Raw genomic sequence first — 24,398 nt, 5'->3', positions numbered from 1 at the left:
GCATTGCCAATCCCTCAGAAGCTGTGCAACCATGACCTCTCTTGTTTGTGGCTGTGCAGTGTCCTCTCTCAGAAGGAACCAAAACCAAGAATGTATTAATTCGACTTCTAGTAACACCGTCTCCACCTGGAAGGGTTTGAGGAGAGCGTGTCACAGAGCTGTTCCAAATTTGCCTCTCCCTTCCCAAGCCCATGGAACTCCAAACCCATGCAAGGCTTCCTGCTCCAGAAAAACACATGGCATAGCCCCCACCAACCTACCACGTGCTACCCTCAAACCCATGCTTCCAGGTCATCTAGTTACTACGGTGATGGCTCAGGATCATGTCATGGGATACACTCACCGCTAGGGCACCTCCTCCTGGTCACTCTGGGGATTAGTACCTTCCAGGTCCAACACCCTCTCCTGTCACTTGCTTGCATATCCTGCTGCCCCTCTGTCTCTCTCTGCAAGTCAGGGTGCTCTCTTCATGGCTTGGCTCTCTAGCCTGGTCACTATATTCCTCCCCTTCCAGGTTACCAAAGTTTCTCCATCCAAAATGGCATCTTCCCTTCACTGCGCAGACCATGCCACTTCTGCAGTGGCTGGTAGGGAAACCCAGACCCCCAGGCTATTCTGGGTTCGAGTCCAGGGACCCTATGTCTAGCACACGTGGTCTGCTGCTGTTTCCCTGGACTCCTTCCTACATCTTCTGCCTCCAAGTTTACCAGCCCAAACTCCCTCCTCCCAGAGAGTAACTGCAGGCTACTTCCCCTGCAGACCCTTTCTGCTGCCAGCTTCCTGACTTTATACCAGCTCTGCCTGATCCTTCTCAGCTGGGCTCCCTCAACAATCAGCCTTTCAAGCTCTGTCTCTCCCTCAGGTGCAACATATCAGGTTAATAAACCTAATTTAACCTGCTCAGCCTTACGTGGGGACGGACATCCCATCACAGAGCACGTTCTTATTTCTTTTGCTCTCTCTTTGGAGACCACTGTGGTATAAATTTAGAAGAATTCTAAAAACCAGAAGCCAAGGAATAAGAGCATTTACTTGGCAATGTCTTTCTAAACTTGCTCCATGAGCACCCCCAAAAGAGCCCACTATGGTCCAGTGGATTGGGCTCTGAAGGGGGAGTCAGGAGAGCTGGGTTCTACTGCCAGGTCTGCTACTGACCTGCTGTACAATCTTAGACAAGTCATTTAGCCTTGTTATGCCTCAGTTTCCCATTCCAGGCTTTGTCTGTCTTGTCTAATTTGTCTGTTAGTCCTTAGGGACAGATATTTACTAGGTGTTTCTATAGTGGCAATGGGAGCCCTAAGCCTGGCTGAGGCTGCTACTGTAATGCAAACAGTGAATGAAACAACATCGATGGAGTCCATAACATTATATGCATTCAAAGGGGTAGTTGCCTAATTTGTCTATATTTTGCCGTCACACCCACTGCATGGATATTTGACATTCTGATCTATAAAGTTTTTTTTAAAGATAAGTTTGCATTTCTTTTTATATAGTTGTACTTCACCTTGATAACCTCAATCACCTTGATCGACCGGTTCTTCGACCCTCATATAGACTGTGCCGAACACAACAAGTCTTCCATTCTTCTCGTATACTGGCCTTTCTTCTCCATGTGCGGCCATGTCTTTTCACAATAAAATCTTCCCATCTCTTTGGAGGTCGGCCAAGTGGTTGTTTAATTTCCCATGGGTACCACTCGGCGACAGCTGCAGTCCATCGATTGTCAGTGAGCCTCGCTATATGCCTGGCCCATCGCATTTTACTATGCCTGCTCTCAACAACGACGTCCTGCACTCCATTCTGCTGCGTGATCATTTCATTTGGGACTTGGTCATGGATTGAAATTCCCAGAATTCTTCTTTCCATCGCCCTCTCCGTGACAGAGAGTTGCTGGTCCTCTGTCTTCATCAGCGCCCATGTTTTGCTGCCGTACAACACTGCTGGAAGTAGTGTTGAGTTGAAGAGGCTGGGGCATGTTGCCTTGTTGATTTTTCCTTGGAGGACATCCTTGATAGAATTGAATGCGCACCAACATGCTTGCTTTCTTTGCGAGAGTTCACCTTCCTGATCGTGGCACACGTTAATTTCTTGGCCCAAATAGACATATTGCTCAACTTCTTCTATTTGTTCTCCTTGATTGTTATTTGGGCTTTTGGCAAGGTATCAGGCCACATAAATTTCATTTTGGAGCAGTTAATTTTCAGTCTGACTTGGCTGCTTTTTGTGGTGAGTTCTCGCAGCATTTTCTGTAGTTTGACAGTATTTTCGGTGGTCAACACAATATTGTCTGTGTGAATCTGAGATGGTTTAACTGCTCTCCGTTGATGTTGATTCCACCCTTCCAATTCATCTGCCTCATTACCATTTCGAGGCAGGCTGTGAAGAGTTTCGGTGGAACCATGTCTCCTTGTTTCACACCTTTCTTAACTGGGATGCGAAGGGTGGGGGATCAAATAAAGTTATATCTGTAGTGCAGTCAGAATTTGCTTCCTTTAATAGTTTGATATCATTTGTGTTGATGCCCTGCTCTGCAAGAGCTTTCAACAATGCATTGATCTCTATGCTGTCGAATGCTTTTTCATAGTCGACGAAGGCAATACATAAAGGGCATTTGTATTCTCTTGAGCGTTCCAATGGCTGGTTTATAATGAAAATGTGGTTCATTGTGCTGAAATTCCTTCGAAAGCCTGCCTGCTGTCTCGGCTGCTGCTTGTCCAGACCCTGTGAGAGTCGGTTTGTTATTATTTTGGTAAACAGCTTGTAGACATGGGAGAGCAGGCATACTGGATGATAGTTCTTTAGATCTTCATGATCACCCTTCTTGTACAGCAGAATGGTGTTGGACTCCTTCCAGCTAGATGGCATCTTTTGTATTTCCAAATAATGGCTAAATCTCTGAGCAAGTGTTTCCCAGAGGTTTGGGCCTCCAGCTCTTATCATTTCGATTGTCAGTCCATCTTTACCTGGGGCTTTTCCTTCCTTCATTTGGTGAACTGCATGTCAAACTTTGCTGACAAGGACGGGGAGTACATGCTCGTTGGTCTGTTGAGGTGTTGGTACTGGGACCTTTATCTGAGACGTGAACAGTTCAGTGTCGAAATCTTTGCAGACCGCTTCCATGCCTGTTCTGTCAATTACTGGTTTTCTGTCCCTGTTCTTCAGTGCCATTATTGATGACGTGTACAGTGTCAATTCCAGCTGTACTTCACAAGAAAATGAAATACATCTTTAAAAACCTTAAGATGCTTGAGTGTGTCTCTAAGCCTCTTTGATGTTTGATTAATTTGGATTTGGGATGGAATATAGTGTTAGAACCTTAATAAAGCTCAACAAGTGCTGGAACTTACATATTAGTTGGTAGAAAAGCTGGATTTGTAAAGAGAATCCTGGATTTAAAATATAAAGAGATTCGTGACTTTGTTGAAACCCTCCCAAAGGTTATTCTTCTATTAAAATGCCTGTTGTTTCTTTTTTCTTGCAACTATAGATTAATTCTTAGCACTCTTCTATAGGGAAAAAAATGAAGGTCAGAAGCATTTCACGCAGTGGTGAGCTGGAGCCGGTTCGCTAGAACCGGTTGTTAAATTTAGAAGCCCTTTTAGAACCGGTTGTCCCACGAGGGACTATCGGTTCTAAAAGGACTTCTAAATTTAACAACCGGCCAAAAGTGGCGCCTTAGGTGCCACCTCCGTGGGTGCTCCGGGGCTGGAGCACCCACAGGGAAAATTTGATGGGTGCAGAGCACACACCAGCAGCTCCCCACCCCGCCCCGCGCCTGGCCCCACCTCACCTCCTCCCCTGAAGCAGGCAGCGGCTTCACGCTCAGGCCCAGGGAGGCAGAGGCGGAGCGGAGGGGACCTGGGGTGGGGGGGTTCTACTGAAACCAATAGAACTACTCTCTGAGTAAGGCACTACTCACCATGAGTAACAGTGGCAGCAACTGGCTCGTTGTGTTCTTCACTTGAAGATGCTATAGAAATGAAAAATAAAAGAATAATGAAACAGTACAATTCAAGAAAGGCGAAACAAAGCCCATATATTGGGCAAACAGCAGGTAACACAGGGCGGGGGGGGGGGGGACACGCAGGGGAACTGCTCCCCGCCCCAGCTCACCTCCGCCTCCCTGGGCCTGAGCGCGAAGCCACCGCCTGCTTCTCAGCCTTCCCAGGCTTCCCGCGCAAACAGCTGATTCACGGGAAGTTGGGGGCAGGGGGGCGGGGCAGAGAAGCAGAGAAGGGCGGTGCATTCAGGGGAGGAGGCGGAGCGGAGGTGAGCTGGGGCCAGGTGCGGGGCGGGGAGCTGCTGGTGGGAGCCCCGGAGCACCCACGGAGTCGGCGCCTAAGGCGCCACTTTTGACGTAATCAGTGGGGGGGAGCGGCCGCTCCCCCTGCTCCCCCCCAGCTACACTACCCCACCCCTAGGAGCCAGAGGGACCTGCTGGATGCTTCCCAGGAGCCGCCCCAGGTAAGCACCGCCGGGACTCCCCACCTCGCCCCCCGGCAGGTCCCTCTGGCTCTTAGGGGCGGGGTGGGCACCCACTACGGTGGCCCACGAGATCCTCCTGCCCAGTTCTGGGGGCAGTCAGGGGACAGGGGAGGGGGGGTGGATGGGGCAGGAGTCCGGGGGGGGTGTCAAGGAACACGGGGGATTGGATGGGGCAGGAGTCCCTGGGGGGCAGGGGTGGGCCACGACCCCCTTGTGGGGTGAGGAGGGAACCGTTTGTTAAGATTTTGGCAGCTCATCACTGATTTCACGTGTACTGAGGCCTGGTCTGCACACAGATTTTGAACTAATATAACTAGTTTGGTTGGATGGGGAATTGTTTTTTATTGATATATTTATACTAGTACAATGCTTATGTCTTATACCAGTAACCCAATATAATTTAGTCCACACTAGAGGGGTTGTAGTGCTTTAACTATACCAGTATGATTAAAGCAACACAACTTTCTAGTGTAGACAAGGCCTAAAAGTCAAATAATACTAAGTAAGAGTTCAGCCATATAGAGATGTCTATAAAAACAGCCATTCTTAGTCAAAGATCGAGGTGGGCAAATCCTGGAAATGATAATCTGGTAACATCCATTTAAATTTGTATGTGAATTTACTTCAGCAATATCTCTGTGTGTTCCCTTTCTGAACATTTCAGTTGTTGAGTTTATAGGCAAAAAGACTTGCAGGAAGCCAAATGAGAAGTGACTTTCAGTATTTAAGCTGGAATTCCTTCGTCACTTATCCAAACAGGGAACAGAAAAAATACCATGTGACCTATTTTACCAATCACAAATAATCTGAATTTAGAAATATCTGCAATCAGTGCATACAGTTAAAATCTGAAAAAGAGGGTTGAGTGACTTTGAATAGTTAATAAATTTGATCAAATCACCATCTGCTAACGAATATTCCATAGGCAGAATAGAGGGTTAAACCACGCATTGGAGAAATTGTTTATTGTGGATTATCTGCTTGGCTTGAGCAAAGGGGTAGCTGGTAAAGGGGATATAGTCTAATGGTTGGAACAGGGGACAGGGAATCAGCAGAACCAGGTTCTGTTCCTAACTGTATGACTGACTCCCAGAGTGACCTTGGCCAAGTTACTTAATTGCTCTGTGTCTCAGTTTCCCCACATGTAAATTTGGAATAATATTTATCTACCCCTCACGGATGTTTGCGATGTCTGACACCCTTAATTGTATTGAGTAGTATTGTACTCTATGAGCCATTCTATTGAAACCAATAGAACTACTCTCTGAGTAAGGCACTACTCACCATGAGTAACAGTGGCAGCAACTGGCTCGTTGTGTTCTTCACTTGAAGATGCTATAGAAATGAAAAATAAAAGAATAATGAAACAGTACAATTCAAGAAAGGCGAAACAAAGCCCATATATTGGGCAAACAGCTCTGTGACAAAGTCAGCATTATCTTCTGCTGCAATTCCCAGCAGGCTGGAGAAGAGCATGATGCCATGCATTCCCCCAGTCTGGGGCAAATCTCTACAATCCTGAGCATGCAGCAGTCCAACAGTACAGCTGCCACATGCTCCCAGTGAGGAAGCTATTGTAAAGATGCCACTTGGGTACTTCTGTAGTTTCGCTCCCTCCCACTCCTCACAGAGAAAGGGTGCAAAGGGCCCTTGATTAAATTTAAAGAGCCCGTGCTCTGCAGACAGCAGACATAATTACTATAGAAATCCCACACACGCCTGGGAAGCTGAGCCTAGAATCTCTGGAGTCCCTTGAGTTTATATGTCCCATCACCACTATCTGGTTCCTTTATCCTGCTGCTAATAATTTTCCACTCTTTAAACTCCAGCCCCCTACAGACAAGTTGAAGGAAGTGATTGTTCCCAGCACCAGTCAACTTCTTTAGGCCTGGTCTACACTACGGGGTTAGGTTGAATTTAGCCACGTTAGGTCGATTTTAAAATGAATGCATCCACACAACCAACCCCGTTCTGTCGACTTAAAGGGCTCTTAAAATCAACTTCTGTACTCCTCCCCGGCGAGGGGAGTAGAGCTAAAATCAACTTTGCTGGGTCGAATTTGGGGTAGTGCGGATGCAAATCAACGGTACTGGCATCTGGGAGCTATCCCAGAGTGCTCCATAGTGACCGCTCTGGACAGCACTTTGAACTCTGATGCACTAGCCAGGTACATAGGAAAAGCCCTGGAACTTTTGAATTTCATTTCCTGTTTGATCAGCATGGCGAGCTCAGCAGCACAGGTGACCATGCAGTCCTCCAGAATCGCAAACGAGCTCCAGCATGGACTGAAAGGGAGACACTGGATCTGATTGCTGTATGGGGAGAAGCATCTGTGCAGGTAGAACTCCGATCAAAAAGAAGAAATGCAAATATATTTGACAAAATCTCACAGGGCATGTTGGAGAGAGGCTACAACAGGGACACACAGCAGTGCCTCATGAAAGTTAAGGAGCTGAGGCAAGCCTACCAAAAGACAAAGGAGGCAAATGGTCGCACTAGGTCAGAGGCCTATACATGCCACTTCTATGATCAGCTGCATGCCATTCTAGTAGGGGACCCTACCACTACCCACCACTGTCTGTGGACACCTACAAGGGGGGAGTCTCATGCAACAGGGAGGAGGATTTTGTGGATGAGTAGGAGGAGGAGGAGAATGTGCAGCAGGCAAGCGGTGAATCCATTCTCCCCAGCAGCCAGGACCTTTTCATCACCCTAGAGCCAATACCCTTCGAAGGCAGGATCCCCGACCCTGAAGCTAGAGAAGGCATCTCTGGTGAGTGCACATTTGTAACTACAGTACAGGGTTTATAAGCAATAGTGTTTAATGTTTGATTTGCCCTGAAGAATTGGGATGCATTTGCGGCCAGTACAGCTACTGGAAAAGTCTGTTAACGTGTCTGGGGATGGAGTGGGAATCCTCCAGGGACATCTCCATGAAGCTCTCCTGGAGGTAGTCTGAAAGTATTCTGGAATCATTGCAGCGCAAAATATGGCAGCAAATGGTCCTGGGTTTTGGTCGCATTCAAGCAACATTCGGTCTATATCTTTCTGTGTTACCCTCAGGAGAGCGATATCATTCATGGTCACCTGGTTGAAATAGGGGAATTTTTGTAAGGGAACAGTAAAAAGACCCCATTCATGCTGGGCTGTTTGTGTTTGGCTAAAACGGATCATCCCAGAGAATAGCCACATGGTGGGGTGGGGGGAGGTGTGTGCTGTACATCCACCCGAATACCGCAGCCCCTCCTTTTAAATGTGAAACCCAACCCATTGCTTGCTATGGGAAAGGATGGCACTGCAGTTTGAAACCATTCCCACATGTTATGCGTAAGAAGCCAACCCCGCGTATCCTTTGCCTTACCATGGCTGCATGGAAACCGAGTTCTGTTGCCCAGCTGTGTGTGATGTGTCACCATACCAACAGGCGCTCAATATAAAAAGCAAAATGTGACCTTGTACCTAAAGCACATGTGCTGTCTGCTGTGAATTGCTTGATTCACTGTGAAACAGTCTCCCCTTTGTTCTCAGAAATGTAGCATCTTAAATTTTACTCTCCCTTTTTATCTCCCCCCCAGGTGAAAATGTTTCTAGGCTCCCCCTATCATCTCTGTCCCTGAAGTTATCACAGATTAGAAGGCGAAAAAAAGGCACTCGCAATGACATGTTTTCTGAGCTCATGCAGTCCTCCTGCACTGATAGGGCACAGCTGAATGCATGGAGGCATTCACTGTTAGAGGCTAGGGAAGCATTAAGTGAGCGCAAAGATCAGAGGCTGGAGCACGAAGAACAGAGGCAGGAGGTGATGCTAAGGCTAATGGGGGAGCAAACGGACATGATGAAGCATCTGGTGCAGCTGCAGGAAAGCCAACAAGAGCACAGACCCCTGCTGCATCCACTGTACAACCGCCTGACCTCCTCCCCAAGTTCCATAGAATCACAGAATATCAGGGTGGAAGGGACCTCAGGAGGTCATCTAGTCCAACCCCCTGCTCAAAGCAGGACCGATCCCCAATTACATCATCCCAGCCAGGGCTTTGTCAAGCCTGACCTTAAAAACTTCTAAGGAAGGTCCTCCTCACCCAGATGCCCAAGAATGTTGTGGGGGGGGGGGGGAGAAGGGGAAGAGAGGCACCAGGCACCCAGCCACTCCACTCCAGAGGATGGCCCAAGCAACAGAAGGCTGTCATTCAAACAGTTTCATTTGTAGTGTGGCTACAATAAGCAGTGTGGCCTTGTCCTTCCCTCCTCCCCCACCCCAGCCCACCCAGGCTATCTTGTCAGTTATCCACCTTTTTTTTTAATTAATAAAAAAAGAATGCATGGTTTCAAAACAATAGTTACTTTATTTCAAAGGGGGGAGGGTGGTTGGCTTACAGGGAATTAAAATCAACAAAAGGGGTGGGTTTGCATCAAGGAGAAATACACACAACTGTCACACCAAAGCCTGGCCAGTCATGAAACTGGTTTTCAAAGCCTCTCTGATGTGCAGCGCGCCTTGCTGTGCTCTTCTAATCGCCCTGGTGTCTGGCTGCTCAAAATCAGATGCCAGGTGATTTGCCTCAACCTCCCACCCCACCATAAATGTCTCCCCCGTACTCTCACAGATATTATGGAGCACACAGCAAGCAGCAATAACAATGGGAATGTTGGTTGCGTTGAGGTCTGACCTAATCAGCAAACAGCACCAGCGCGCTTTTAAACGTCCAAAGTCACATTCTACCACAATTCTGCACTTGCTCAGCCTATAGTTGAACTGCTCCTTAGTATTGTCCAGGCTGCCTGTGTACGGCTTCATGAGCCATGGAAGCAAGGGGTAGGCTGGGTCCCCAAGGATAACTATTGGCATTTCAACATCCCCAACAGTAATTTTCTTGTCTGGGAAGTAAGTTTCTTCTTGCAACTGCTCGAACATCCCGGAGTTCCTAAAGATGCAAGTGTCATGCACCTTTCCCGACCATCCCACGTTGATGTCGGTGAAACGTCCCTTGTGATCCACCAGTGCTTGCAGCACCATTGAGAAGTACCCCTTGCTGTTTACATACTCGTTGGCAAGGTGGTCCGGTGCCAAGATAGGGATATGCGTATTGCCCCACCACAGTTAGGGAAACCCATTGCAGCAAAGCCATCCACTATGACCTGCACATTTCCCAGAGTCACTACCCTTGATAACAGAACATCAATGGTTGCATTGGCTACTTGGATCACAGCAGCCCCCACAGTAGATTTGCCCACTCCAAATTGATTCCCAATTGACCGGTAGCAGTCAGGTGTAGCAAGCTTCCACAGGGCTATCGCCACTCGCTTCTCAACTGTCAGGGCAGCTCTCATCTTGGTATTCCTGAGCTTCAGGGAGGGGGAAAGCAACTCACAGAGTTCCAGGAAAGTGGCCTTATGCATGCAAAAGTTTCGCAGCCACTGTGAATCATCCCATACCTGCAACACTATGTGGTCCCACCACTCTGTGCTTGTTTGCCGGGTCCAGAATCGGCATTCCACTGTATCAACCAGCCCCACTGCCACCATGATGTCCTAATTGCCACAGCCCGTGCTTTCAGGAACGTCTGTGTCCATGTCCTCATCAAAATCGTCCTTGTGCTGGCGTCTCTTAGCCCGGTTCTACACATACTCCAGGATAATGCGTGAGGTGTTTACAATGCTCACAACAGCAGAGATGAGCTGAGTGGGCTCCATGCTTGCCATGGTATGGTGTCTGCAGGAGAGCAGAGTTGCAGCGGAAGCGGTGGATGACAACGGATGCCACGAGAATAGATATTTATAAAGCACGATGAGAGAACCTGCGAGGTGGATTCATGGTACCAGGAGAGCAGAGTTGCAGCGGAAGCGGTGGATGATGATGGTTAGCAGTTGTACTGCACCATCTGCTGACAGCAGCATCCAGGACACAACAGCAGCGGTGATGGTGAGCTGAGCTGAGCGGGCTCCGTGCTTGCCGTGGTATGGCAGCTGCACAGAAAAAAGGCACGAAACAATTGTCTGCCATTGCTTTCACGGAGGGAGGGGCAACTGACGACACGTACCCAAAACCACCCACGATAATGTTTTTGCCCCATCAGGCATTGGGAGCTTAACCCAGAATTCCAATGGGAGGTAGAGACTGCGGGAACTCTGGGATAGCTACCCACAGTGCACTGCTCCATAAGTTGATGCTAGCCACGGTAGTGAGGATGCACTCCGCCGACTTAATGCGCTTAGTGTGGACATACGCAAATGACTGTACAAAATCGATTTCTAAAAATCTGCTTCTATAAAATCGACCTAATTTTGTAGTGTAGACATACCCTTAGCATATCTATTGAACAGTCAGAGTATACTCTTTCAGTCATTAACTCCATCATATCTAGTCTGGGAGACACATGCTTACAGGCTTGTCAGCAATCTTCTTATCAGATGCAAACCATGCCAAGTCACAAAGTGCAGAGACCTCAGACTATCATCCAATCTGGTCAGAGGGCAGCCATCAGTAATGTGTGACATTGTCTTTTTGTGCTCTGGGGTGGTTGACAAGGTCTGTGTATAGTGGTAGTCTCAGGTTTGCCCTGATCTTGTCAACCATTCTGGCTGTAGCATCCTCGCAGGGAGCCACAGTACTGGTGTGGATTGAATCATCCCAGTTATGATGCACATGGTTGAGTGTAGTTGTGTCAATCAACTTGACGTGAGATCAGTGGAGCCAGACCAGACCACAGTATTCTGCTGCAGAGTAACAGAGGGCTAAACCAGATGATCCGAGAGTTTGAGTATTCGCTCCCCAAGAGGTACTGGCCAATTTGCTAAGAAGGTTGCTAAGCATCCTCACCTTAGCCACAGTTTCCCTCTGGTGGTTAAAATACATGTGAGATCTGTCTTGGGTTGCTCCGTGGTAGACTGGATGGGATTTGTGTTTCAAGTGATGACCACTGAGAGAGAGATTCAGTTATTGATCTGCTCTGGCATTGTAAAGCTTGAACATACTTGAAACTGTCTTGGTAACACTTGGTTGTAAATGCCACCATCTGCAGCATTCAGCCATCTTAATCAAGTCAGTGGTTAAGGTGTCTTCAAGTTCTGGGAAAGAATGTGCTTGAAAACTTAAGCATAACATTAACTTGCAGGAGTGCATAAGCAGAATGTTGTTTGTCTACAGATTGAAAAAGAATCGGTGCCAGCTCAGAGCCTTGGAATAGACCATTGGTTTGTCTTTTCTATTTGCTACCTCTGTCTTCCACATGCACTCAGACACACCTGTTGCAGAGGAGAAGGTCAATGACATTGACAGTCTATGCTGGGAGTGCTCTTGACAATTTGACTACATGCCCCATCTGCCAAAGCATGTCATATGCTGCTGTTAGGTCCAGAAATAGGGCTCCCATCTTCAGATTTTTCTGAAAATCATTTTTGATGAATGTTGTCAAAGCTAGCATCTGCTTGCAGGTGCTCTGGCCTCTCTTAAAGCCTGCTTCCTCAATGCTGATTATTGGCTCCACTTCTGGGGAAATGTGCTGAAGGATGAGCCATTCCAGCATCTTGAATGTCAGCAATGGTGGATACACACAGACATGGAGACATTTCCTGGTACAGCAATTTTCATAAAACCTTCACCATATCACCCTCAATACATAAACTGTACAGACAGATTAGAGCCACAGTTACCATATAAATCCCACGCTCACCTGGAGAGCTGATACTACAATTCCTTTATTTCCATGTGGGTCAAGGCAGTGGAGAGCAATAGCACTCCCTTCATTTCTACAAGGCCAGCTCATTCCAAACCTACTCACAAACACTGTGGACAGCTATTGGGCATGAGGACCAAGTTGCTTGTAAGGTGGCAACTTTACAGATATTGGGCCAGATTCCCCCTAGAACTCAGTTACTTTGCAGTGGTTCAACAATGCAAAGCTGCCTGAAAGCCAGCTAAGGGGAACCCCAGAGTGGCACAGAACCGGTATAACTATGCTTCAGTGATCCTTAACTGCTGAAATGGCCCCGTAGGCTTTGGAGGTGGCCAGGCGCACTTAAAACAGCCCTAAGACTGCTCTAAATTGTGCCAGGCTCCAAAACAGATCCCAGTCCTGCCCCCTCAGGTGCATTTGCTACTCTTCCAGTGTTACTGAGGGTCTGAACCATCCCTTCTTTATGTGGCCAAACTATTTTTCTTTGAACTTGCCTTTGTTTCAGGTGAAATGGTTTGGATTGGAAATCTTTGCTATTTGATCTGCTGCAAAGAGCATGTCTAAGAGCTCTTTTGAGAAGTGCACAAGGATGAAAGGAATTGGGGCACAATGCAGCTTGCTTGTTTTTTTAAAATAAAACTGCAAAGAATTGCAAAGAGAAAAGTTCTTGTAGTTTTATTTTATCTGAGGACAGGCTGCAGACAGCAGGGTTTATATTTACATCCCATTTAGACTTGTAAATGTGTTCTGTAAATACATCTCTGTAAACTGTTTTCCTGGGAAAGCCTTTTATTATTATGTTTTATTGCTTAGTCTGTGTCTGTTTCAGAAGAACTTGGGTGGTTCCTGGGGACAAATAAAGAGCTGTGACTTATTCACCCAGCAGCAGTGATTCCTGTCCCATGGGGCGGGGCCCAGCTCCTAACGCTACACGTCAGGCTGCAACGCCACTTAGTTTGGGGGATCTCTCAAATGAGGGACCTGGGGTAAACTGTCCCTTCCATCTCGTCCCCAGATGGCCCTGGATTCACACCTTATTTGAAAGTTGTCTACACTTGGAATGCAACAGATGCACTGCTGTAGAGCTTCAGTATAGACACTACCTACGCTGACAGGAGGGATTCTACTGTTGGCATATGTAATCCCCTTCAGACAGAATTCTTCCGTCAACCTAGCACTGTCTGCACTGGGGGGATAGTTGGCTTAACGGTGTCATTCAGGGGGTGGATTTTTCACATCCCTGAGCTGCGTAGTTGGGTCAATTTAACTTTTTAGTGTAGACCAGTCCTGAGAAGATCTCTTCCTTTGCTAATGCCTAATCTGTCAGCTGTGTCATACCTTTTAGGCTCTGCCTGAACTGAGTTTCTTTGCACTGGTGTGACCTCTCCCAGTATCTTACCAGATAAAACCCAGCAGTGCAAGCCCTGGTTTGCACTGGAGGACATCCATTCTGGAGGTTAGCACCAGTGTGACTGGGAGAGTACATGGAAGAAGCGACACCAGTATCAATCTCCCTAGTCTAGACAAGCCCTTCGTTCATTAGGCTGCTATTGTCAACAGGCTTCCAACCAGACTTGGCCCCAGTGCAGAAGCAGAGTAGGCAGGACCTGGGTCATTAGGATTAAGGTGACTGTTTTAAAAATAAAAAGCAAGATATTTGTGTACAACAATTTTTAGGGTTGTGAAATACTCTTAGGAAAGGGAAAACATTCACTTCATAGATTCATAGATTCATAGATATTAAGGTCAGAAGGGACCATTATGATCATCTAGTCTGACTTCTTGCACAATGCAGACCACAGAATCTCACCCACCCACTCCTGCAATAAACCTCGCACCTATGTCTGAGCTATTGAAGTCCTCAAATCATGGTTTAAAGACTTCAAGGAGCAGAGAATCCTCCAGCAAGTGACCCGTGCCCCATGCTACAGAGGAAGGCGAAAAACCTCCAGGGCCTCTTCCAATCTGCCCTGGAGGAAAATTCCTTCCCGACCCCAAATGTGGCGATCAGCTGAACCCTGAGCATATGGGCAAGATTCACCAGCCAGATACCCAGGAAAGAATTCTCTGTAGTAACTCAGATCCCACCCCATCTAATATCGCATCACAGGCCATTGGGCCTATTTACCATGAATATTTAAAGATCAATTAATTGCCATAATCAAGTTATCCCATCATACCATCTCCTCCATAAACTTACTGAGTTTAATCTTGAAGCCAGATAGGTCTTTTGCCCCCACTTCCTCGCTCTCTCCCTCTGTGCTGGCACCATGATGGCCAGCTTCCACCTCTACAGCCACACCAGCATGCTTCTCGCAGTGGAGGGCTTTCTCCACTCTCCTAGAAGGCTCTGTTCGGTCAGGAAAACCCCACCTGGAGCATCAGTGGTAGATCACAGGAAGGCAGAGCTCTGCCTGTTCCCTCTCATAGAATCATAGAATATCAGGGTTGGAAGGGACCTCAGGAGGTCATCTAGTCCAATCCCCTGCTCAAAGCAGGACCAATCCCCAATCAAATCATCCCAGCCAAGGCTTTGTCAAGCCTGACCTTAAAAACTTCCAAGGAAGGAGATTCTACCACCTCCCTAGGTAACGCATTCCAGTGTTTCACCACCCTCTTAGTGAAAAAGTTTTTCCTAATATCCAACCTAAACCTCCCCCACTGCAACTTGAGACCATTACTCCTTGTCCTGTCCTCTTCTACCACTGAGAATAGTCTAGAACCATCCTCTCTGGAACCACCTCTCAGGTAGTTGAAAGCAGCTATCAAATCCCCCCTCATTCTTCTCTTCCGCAGACTAAACAATCCCAGTTCCCTCAGCCTCTCCTCATAAGTCAAACTCTGCCCCACTCTTCCCTCCTTTCTATGGTTCATGCATTTGTGGAAAAGATTTATTAACATGTGCCACTATTGGTCTCAGCCATCACCCTCCTGTAAATTCAAACACCTCCCCTAATTTCAATTCCTGGGGAAAATTCTGCCACTATCTGCGTTCATTAAGTCATTCAGAAAATGGTGCTGGATCTTCCATAGTAGCTCACATATTTCCTACAATTTCTAAAAGTGGAGGTCCTGGCAGGAAGTGGCAGAGGTTAAGGCACAAAGAGGAGTGAATTAGAATTCAGAGCATTTCAAAGATGCTCTTGGGTAATTCTCCCCGCCCCGTTAACTAATGAAAATAGACTCACACTGGTGTATAGCTGGAGTAATACAATACTTTCATATAGATATGTTCCAGATAGGAATAGATATGAAAATATTCTTATGTGGAAATATTCATGTAGCCATCTAAAGATAAATATAGCTTAATAAATGTCAAAGCCATCTTCCTGACTTAAAAAAAAATCTCATTTCCCCCCAAATCCACTAAAAGACCCATAAAAGAAGGTACTTCCTGTTTCACCTACCCCCATCTGTAATCTCCGCTAACAAGACGGTCGTTCACCCACTCTTCATAAAGAGCGAGATCCAAAACTGATCTCAATCAAGGCAGCACTATTGGCTTTAATGGAGGTAGGGCTATATACAACAGCTGAGGGTCTGGACTACAGAGCTAAGCATAGGGTTTCAACCCAGGGAATCATGATCCCAGAGGGGTCACAAACAAGTATTGGGATCATGATCACCTATTCTTCTAAGGGTACGTCTACAGTACGAAATTATTTTGAAATTATTCTATTCGAATTTTCAGAAGCTATTTTATACATTCGGTCTTCTGTGTCCCCACTAAAGCACGTGAATTTGGCAGATTGCGTCCACAGTACCAAGGCAAGCATCGAATGTCGGAGCGGTGCACTGTGGGTAGCTTTCCCGCAGTCCCCGCTGCCCATTGGAATTCTGGGTTAAGCTCCCAGTGGATGATGGGGCAAAAACATTCTTGCTGCTGTTTCTGGGTGTGTGTCGTCAGAAAGCTATGGCAGACAATCATTTTGCGCCTTTTTGGCGTGCAGACGCCATACTGCTTTCAGCACACGGTGCACCGCTGCTCTCCTGCTACTATGAATCCACCTCTCCAACTCAACTGTGCTCAGCCATCGTGAACCAGGCAGCACAGCTTCCGCCACCAACTCTGCTCTCCCGCTATTGCCACGCTTCCGAGCTTCTCCATGTTGTCTGTCCTGGGCTCCCACCCCCGTGAAAGCCACAGAAGACAACCATTTTCAGCCGTTGTTCAGCTACCGTGAACCAAACAGCACAGCTTCCGCTGCCACTCTGCTCTCCTATATTTCACACCCTTTTTCCAGGATTACCTGTGCAGGCGCCATAGCCATGGAGCCCGATCAGATCTCCCCTGCAGTTTTGACCATTGTAAATACCTCGCGCACTATCCAGCAGTATGTGCAGTACCTGCAAAACCGAGCGAGGAAGCGACGACAGTGAGATTACTATACTGATGAGGACATGGACACAGATGTTCCTAGAAGCACGGCATATGGTGATTGGGAGATCATGGTGCTGTTGAGCCAGGTTCATGCTGTGGAACGCCGATTCTGGGCCCGGGAAACAAGCACAGACTGGTGGGACAGCACAGTGTTGCAGGTATGGGATGATTCCCAGTGGCTGGGAAACTTTCGTATGCATAGGGCCACTTTCATGGAACTTTGTGACTTTCTGTTCCCTGCCCTGAAGCACAAAGACACCAAAATGAGAGCAGCCCTCACAGCTGAGAAGCGAGTGGCCATAGCCCTGTGGAAGCTTGCAATGCCCGACAGCTACCAGTCAGTCAGGAATCAGTTTGGAGTGGGGAAATCTACTGTGGGAGCTGCTGTGCTGCAAGTAGCCAACACAATCATTGATCAGCTGCTATCAAGGGTAGTGACTTTGGGAAATATGCAGACCATTGTGGATGGCTTTAATTCACTGGGGTTCCCTAACTGCGGCGGGGCAATGGACAGAATGCATATCCCTATCTTGGCCCTGGAACACCGGGACGGCCAGTACATAAACCACAAGGGGTACTTTTCCATAGTGCTGCAAGCACTGGTGGATCACAAGGGACATTTCACCGACATCAACGTGAGATGGCAGGGAAAGGTGCATGACGCTCACATCTTCAGGAACTCTGGTCTGTTTGAACAGCTGCAGGAAGGAACTTACTTCCCAGACCAGAAAATTACTGTTAGGGATGTTGAAATGCCTATGGTTATCCTTGGGGACCCAGCCTACCCCTTAATGCCATGGCTCATGAAGCCATACACAGGCACCCTGGACAGTAGTAAGGAGCAGTTCAACTATAGGCTGAGCAAGTGCAGAATGGTGGTAGAATGTGCGTTTGGACATTTGAAAGCGCGCTGGCGCAGTTTACTCACTCAGTTAGATCTCAGCACAACCAATATTCCAACTGTAATTGCTGCTTGTTGTGTGCTCCACAGTATCTGTGAGAGTAAGGGGGAGATGTTTATGGCGGGGTGGGAGGTTGAGGCAACTCACCTGGTGGCCAGTTTCGCACAGCCAGACACCAGGGTGATTAGAAGAGTGCAGCAGGGTGCGCTGCACATCAGAGAAGCTTTGAAAGCCAGTTTCATGACTGGCCAGGGTACAGTGTGAGAGTTGTGTTTGTTTCTCTTAAAGTTACCCGCCCCTTATATATATATTTTAAAGGAAATAAAGTCACAATTGTTTAAAAAATGTTCTTTATTATTTGTTGCACAAAACATTGAGAGAAATCAGAAGCTAGACGGGGGGAAGGGGGTTGGGTTAGTGGGGTGGAGGAGGAGGGAAGGACAAGTCCAGAAACCAAATCAAAATTTAGGATATGCCAGTTTTCAGCTGCCTGTGCAATCTGTAGCCTTCCCCCCCGCCGCCCCCCCCCCCGTGTTCTTGGGCATCTGGGTGAGAGGCTATGGAACTTGTGGAGGAGGGAGGGCGGCTATTCAGGGGCTGCAGTGGCAGTCTGTGGTCTTGCTGTCTTTCCCACATTAGATCCACCATACAGTGGAGCATGTCAGTTTGCTCCCCCATGAGCTTGACCATAGCATCCTGCCTGCTCTCATCGCGTGCGTCCCTCCTCTCTTCATATTCATGTAACGGTTTACGCGACTCCAAATTGTTTGCCTCCATGCATTCAACTGGGCCCTAATCAGTGGGAGGACGGCATGAGCTCAGCAAACATGTCGTCCCGCGTTCGTTTTTTCTGCCTTCTAATCTGCACCAGCCTCTGGGATGGAGTAGATAGGGGCTACATTGAAACATTTGCACCTGCTGCAGGAGGAGAAAAATGGAGGGTAGTATTTTAAAAGATACATTTTAGAGCACAAAGGGGACACTGTTTCTCAGTGAAACAGGCAATTCATAGTACACAGCACATATTCTTTCTGTACAAGGTCTCATTTTGCCTCCTATACTGAAGTGCCTGCCACTTTGGTGTGAGTAAGCCATCACATGCGGCCAGGCAACAGAATTCAGCTTGCAGGCAGCAGCCAGGCAACAGAATTCAGCTTGCAGGCAGCAGCCAGGCAACAGAATTCAGCTTGCAGGCAGCCTGTGGGCTCTCTGGGATGATCGCTTCACACAACACCCTCCCTGCCCTCCCCCACACACACCGCGGGGTTCCGATGAGGCTCTGAGCAGGGATGAGCCCTTTAAACTAAACGCAAACAGTCCAGCATGGCTCCGATGAGGCTCTGAGAAGGGATGAGCCCTTTAAACTAAATGTGAACAGCCCAGTGTGGCTGGGTTTCCCCCCACCCCCCACCGTGTGGCTCCGATCAAGCTCTCATTCACCAGAAGTGCCTTCTCCAGGGTCATGGTCTGGGAGCATGCTTTGGGAGTAGGGGGAGGCTATTGGCTCTAGAGTTAATAGTTCCTGGCTGGGGGGAAAACAGATTCCCCACTTGCCGCCTGTGCACTGTCCTCCCCCCTCCTCCTCCTCCTCCTCCTCTTCATCCTCCAAAAACTCATCCTCCTCTCTCTATGCTACTCCCCCCTTGCAGGTGTCCACGGACAGTGGTGGGGTACTGGTGTCGTCACCCCCCATAACTGCATGCAGCTCACGGTAGAAGCGGCATGTATGGGGCTGGGACCCAGAGCGCCCATTCGCCTCCCTGGCTTTTTGGTACACTTGCCTGAGCTCCTTGATTTTTGTATGACACTGTTCTGTGTCCCTGGAGTAGCCTCTTTCCGTCATGGCCCTGGAGACTTTAGCATAAGTATTTGCGTTCCTTTTTTTGGAACGTAGTTCTGCCATAACAGATTCATCTCCCCAACATGCAATGAGATCCAGTACCTCCTGTTCGGACCATGATGGAGCTCATCTGCGAATCTGGGACTGCGTGATCTCTTGAGATGGTGGACTTTGCATGGTCGCCTGTGATGGTGTACTGTGCTGATGGTCACCAGTGCTGATGGTGACCAAACAGGAAATTCAAAAGTTCCTGGGGCTTTTACTGCCTACCTGGCTAGTGAATCGGAGTTCAGAGTGTTGTCCAGAGCAGTCACAAGGGAGCATTCTGGGATAGCTCCCGGAGGCCAATATCGTTGAATTGTGTCCACAGTACCTGTAACCCAGAACTGCAATCTCGATTTTAGTGCTACTCCACTTGCCGAGGTGGAGTACAGAAATCGGAGTAAAGAGCCCTTTACATAAAAAAAACTGGTTTGGTCGTGTGGACGGAACCAGTTTTATTTCGAGGTAACTCGGCGAATTCCGAAATAACCACGTACTGTAGACCAGGCCTTACATAGCTAATGGGCTAGATCCCAGCTAGATCAGAGGGGAGTCCTACGGGTGGGGCTGGATCCAGGTTCAGAAACTGTTAAGCCCCACTGGAGTACAACATGCAAAATTTCTCCTGGCTTCTTGATTACAGAAAGATGTAGAAACACCCATATCAAGTTCCTCTTTTCAGTATATTCCCATGTAGTCAATCTAGTGATATTTCATAGAATCATATCATATCAGGGTTGGAAGGGACCTCAGGAGGTCATCTAGTCCAACCCCCTGCTCAAAGCAGGACCAATCCCCAATTTTTGCCCCAGATCCCTAAATGGCCCCCTCAAGGATTGAACTCACAACCCTGGGTTTAGCAGGCCAATGCTCAAACCCTTGAGCTACCCTTCTCCCCCTATTTCAGCTAGCAATAACTTCATGTACTGACATGCTTTTTTTTCAGTCTTGTTTGCCAAGTGTCAACCACATTGCATCTTAGAAATATATTTTTGTGTGTTATCATTTATGTTAGAATTTGTAAGGTGATGTAAATTTCCCCTTATCTCTTCCTGGATGAAAGCGTAACTGAGCAGTGCCTTCAGAAAATGTAAAAATACAGAGAACAAAACATTTTACATGCAGAAAACTTCCAAATACCCATTCAAGAGCAGAACAAGGCACAGGGTGAGGGACAGGAGTGGGGTGGGTTGCAGTCTATTGTGAAATTCAGTTAGCAGGAAGAAGTGCATCTGCTCAGTGGAAGACCAATTAATTTATTTTTTCTTAAAGATTTTTATGGTATTTAATTGAAGAGCTTTTAGAGGTAGATGTATGTTTCTATTTGTCAGGCAAGTAGATGAAAGGGAACTGAACTGCATTTTGATTGTTGAAAGGTGGACAAAATTGGGAGAAAAATAATTAAGTTATGTATTTCCAGAGAAAGTGCAACATGAAAAATTAGGGTTGCCTTTGATGATGTTTGACTTTTATGTGCAGCCGATCAACCATGCAGAATTACTGGAAGGGATATCAGTCCCTCGCAAAAAGGGTGAATATATAACCTAAACAATGTGGCTTAGCAATCACAGATCTCAGACTTTGCAATGAAGGTGGCATGGCTGGGGACAGTCTGCAAAGAAGTTACATTGTGTAAATAACCTCCATGCAGTTTAGCTGGATGTTTATGAAAGACTGTGAGCTGCTCAATATTTAACTTTTTAGATAAGCAATAATCTCTGAGGTGTTAAGTATCTTTACCAAGCGGGCAATTATACCTTAGCACATGGGTAGTATTTCAGGTCAGCACTCAATGAATAAGCAAGAAAGCTCATCCATTCAGTCATTGTAGTGCATTGCAGATAAGCAAGAGGGAAAGAAGAATGCACTCCACTAGGTGCCATCACAGGCAAAATAGCAAGTATCCTTAATACATTGAGTCAGGTTGAAGCAGAGTTTCAGTTAAAAAGGTATTGGGTCAGGCCTGTTTTCCCCGGCATTATCTCCACTGTCGGTCCTCAGAGGTCTGAGGACAGGTCCTCAGTGGGTGAAGACTGTTCTAGCTCTACTGAAGTCAATGGCACCGTGAAGGTTTTTCCCAGCTGACAACCTGTCCCTGATGTTTACCATCAGCTAATTATATGAGGTAGTATCTAACGGATAATTCTTGTTCATGTATTTGCTGAAATATACAGGCAGCAAAGCAGTAAAACCAGCCCTAATTTCACTGTAAACTCCAGATCTGTCATTTAACTGCATGAGTAAAGCATCCATCAATGGGGAAAATAGCAGATTGTGTCTTTAATACTGACACGTCATGATCCCTGGAAAGCAAGTAGCTTTTCACTGGATTCAACAGTTCCTTGTGCTATGCGGGGCACACTCAATACCACAAGCACAGTTAAGAGAAGTGGCTTTGGTTTCTATCACAGGGCCTGTCTGTTGGCTTTATTGCTGCAGACAATGGTAATACAAAGGAGGCATTGTCAGACGGGCGCTTTGTGCACCTCGATGGCTTTGTCCACTTATTGAACTCAGCTCCGCACTCTTTGAGAGAGAGGCAGGAAAATAAAAGCTCACACTTGAGCAGCTAAAAGAATATGTGCTTCCTTCAGCCACTTTTTTGACAAAGGACAGCAGCACTTGCAGGGAAACACAAACATTATGCAGTCAGTCTATACCCAGCCCATCCATCATATCACTGAAAAGGTCTTCCCAGAGTAGCTGCTACAACCTGCAAGCCAGTAAAGCCTCCAGCATTGCCAATGTGGAGGCCAGTTCTTGGGATTCTGCACCAACCCTGCAGTCTTGTGAGTAAATTGCCAAAGGACTGTAGGAACAGTAACCCACAGGTCAGATTTATAAGACAGAATTCTCAACCAATCTCTTTACATGTGCTGGCAGTTCCCATGAATTACATCCATGAAGCTCACTTCTCTGCAGGGAGCCTGCAGAAGTCTACCATTTAAATGCCACCGAAACCCTCAAAGTTAGTCTGAAGAGGGGTTTAAACTGGCATAGGTCTTTCGCTGGTCTGCCCTGCACTGAATTTCACCCTCTGTGCAGACAAATTTGTTGTCCATACATTCAAATGCCAGTGCCCTGTTTCTGTCTGCAGACAGCAGAGCCCCCAAATATTGCCCCAGGCTCTCTTGTGAGGGAGAACAGGGAAATACAGAAAATCCAGGATCTAGGTGTGACCTTGAGCACAGATGACGAGTGGCCAGATTCCAAAAGGAAACCTACTTACACAGAAGTTAATTACACAGCAATCTGCAACCAGCAACATTAAGCAGAATGAAAAATGGGGATATCAGAGCTGACTTTCCCTCTGCAACTTCTGGATGGCTCAAGAGAAGAAATCTTTTAGATGTGCACACTGTGGGCCAAATTCTCCTCTGGTGTCACCACAAGGAATTTGCATGGAGTTACACCAGGGATGAATTTGGACTTGTTCCTTTGTCAACCCTCCATGGTCAATTAATCCAACAACCATGTAGCCCTGCTGAAGGTGGGCGAGGTCTGATCTTGGACCACTCAACTCAGCAGGGCATGTGCCATAGACTTCACCAGGAGCAGGCTTTTCATGAGGGAAAAGAGAGAATGCTCACAGAAAACACAGTTGTTGCAGAAGAGTCACTATGGAAGGAATTTCCCGAAGCACTAAGCATTAGCCTAACTCTGCTCCCATTAGTCAGTGGCAAAACTCCCCTCTATTTCCATCAGAGCAGAGTTAGGCTAATGCAGCATGCATTTAGAAAAGCCGCCCTATATGCCCAAGCTTCAGAGTGACTCTTCAGGCATGTTGGTACCAGTCAGGTACTGTCCCAGGCAAGAAACACCCCGCACAAGCATACGCATTTTACATTTTAAACCCTCCTGGAATGACATGGTCGGGGATGATCAAACCTTCTGTGTTCTTCACCCCTGTGCAGAGGGTGCTGCTGCACCTTTTAAGCCCTCAAATTAGGGTAAAGCACTGCCTAGACCTTGTGCTGGCCCTCTGCACCCTGACTGAACAATGGTGAATCAAATGTATCGGTGCTACAAGGCTATGGGCCAGGTAAAGAAATGAATAGAAAGTGGGAGCGTTCTTCACAGATGTTACCCAGAGGAGCCTTGCTTCTCAAGCAGCAGAATGTGAGAAGCTGGTGCACTCCAGGGAAAGCAGCAACTCCAGCAGGAGTCAAGCAAGGTGAAACAGCAAGTACAGTCCTCAGGGAGTTTCTAGCCCCCGCGGGTGCCCATTCCCTTACATGCAAGCGTTCAGGGCACTGAGTGCATAGGCACAGTCACTGTCATCCCAGTGGGGCACTTAGCTATGCTCTCCCCAGATTGGCGTGGGTAGGAGCAATCTGACAGCCACTCGGCAGTACTCTCATTCATGTAAGGCTGGGCTCCCAGGAGCATCTTGTCCAGTTCCTGACTTATTACCTTGCATTTCTTGTGCAGTCCTCCACCACTGTGCTCTGCAGGACATAGCTCCCACTGGCACAGAAGGGACATAGTTAACTTAATTTTGTTCCAAACAAAAAAGCCAAGTCAAACCATAAAAGTGATCGTGCTAGACAGTCCTCAGGCACAAGAGAGACATATTCTTTGTACCATCTGGAGTTAACATTAATTCTCAATCAGGAAGTCTCCAAGAAAGAGTCTCTGGAAGGATGTAAGGAATGAAGGATTTATAAAGTCTGATTCTTTCTACCTCAGCTGCTGGGCCCCTCCACATTCACCCATAGGTGCTGGAACTAGGGGTGCTACTGTACCCCTGGCTTGAAGTGGATTCCATTATACAGAGGGTGTACAGTTAGGTTCAATGGCTCTCAACTCCCCCACTATAAAAACTGTTCCAGTGCCTCTGCATCCACCTCTTTCTTGTGCTCCGCTTTGCCCAGATCTTCAGCTTCATCAGAAATAACATGTCAGCAGTGGCATCTACTTGTCTAACTAGGACTGGCTCCTCTCTCCTGGCCTGTGAAGTAGCAGGACTACTTCTAGGAAGAACCGTGTATTCTGGAAGCTTTACAAAGCACTTCCTTGTATGTGTATGCAGCGTTTAGCACTGTGTATCCGAATGGAGTGAAAAATCACAGCGC

This window comes from Chelonia mydas, chromosome 13 (genome assembly GCF_015237465.2).
Source record: "Chelonia mydas isolate rCheMyd1 chromosome 13, rCheMyd1.pri.v2, whole genome shotgun sequence".
In the NCBI taxonomy this organism is placed as follows: Eukaryota; Metazoa; Chordata; order Testudines; family Cheloniidae; genus Chelonia; species Chelonia mydas.
Note: the sequence above shows the minus strand (reverse complement) of the source record.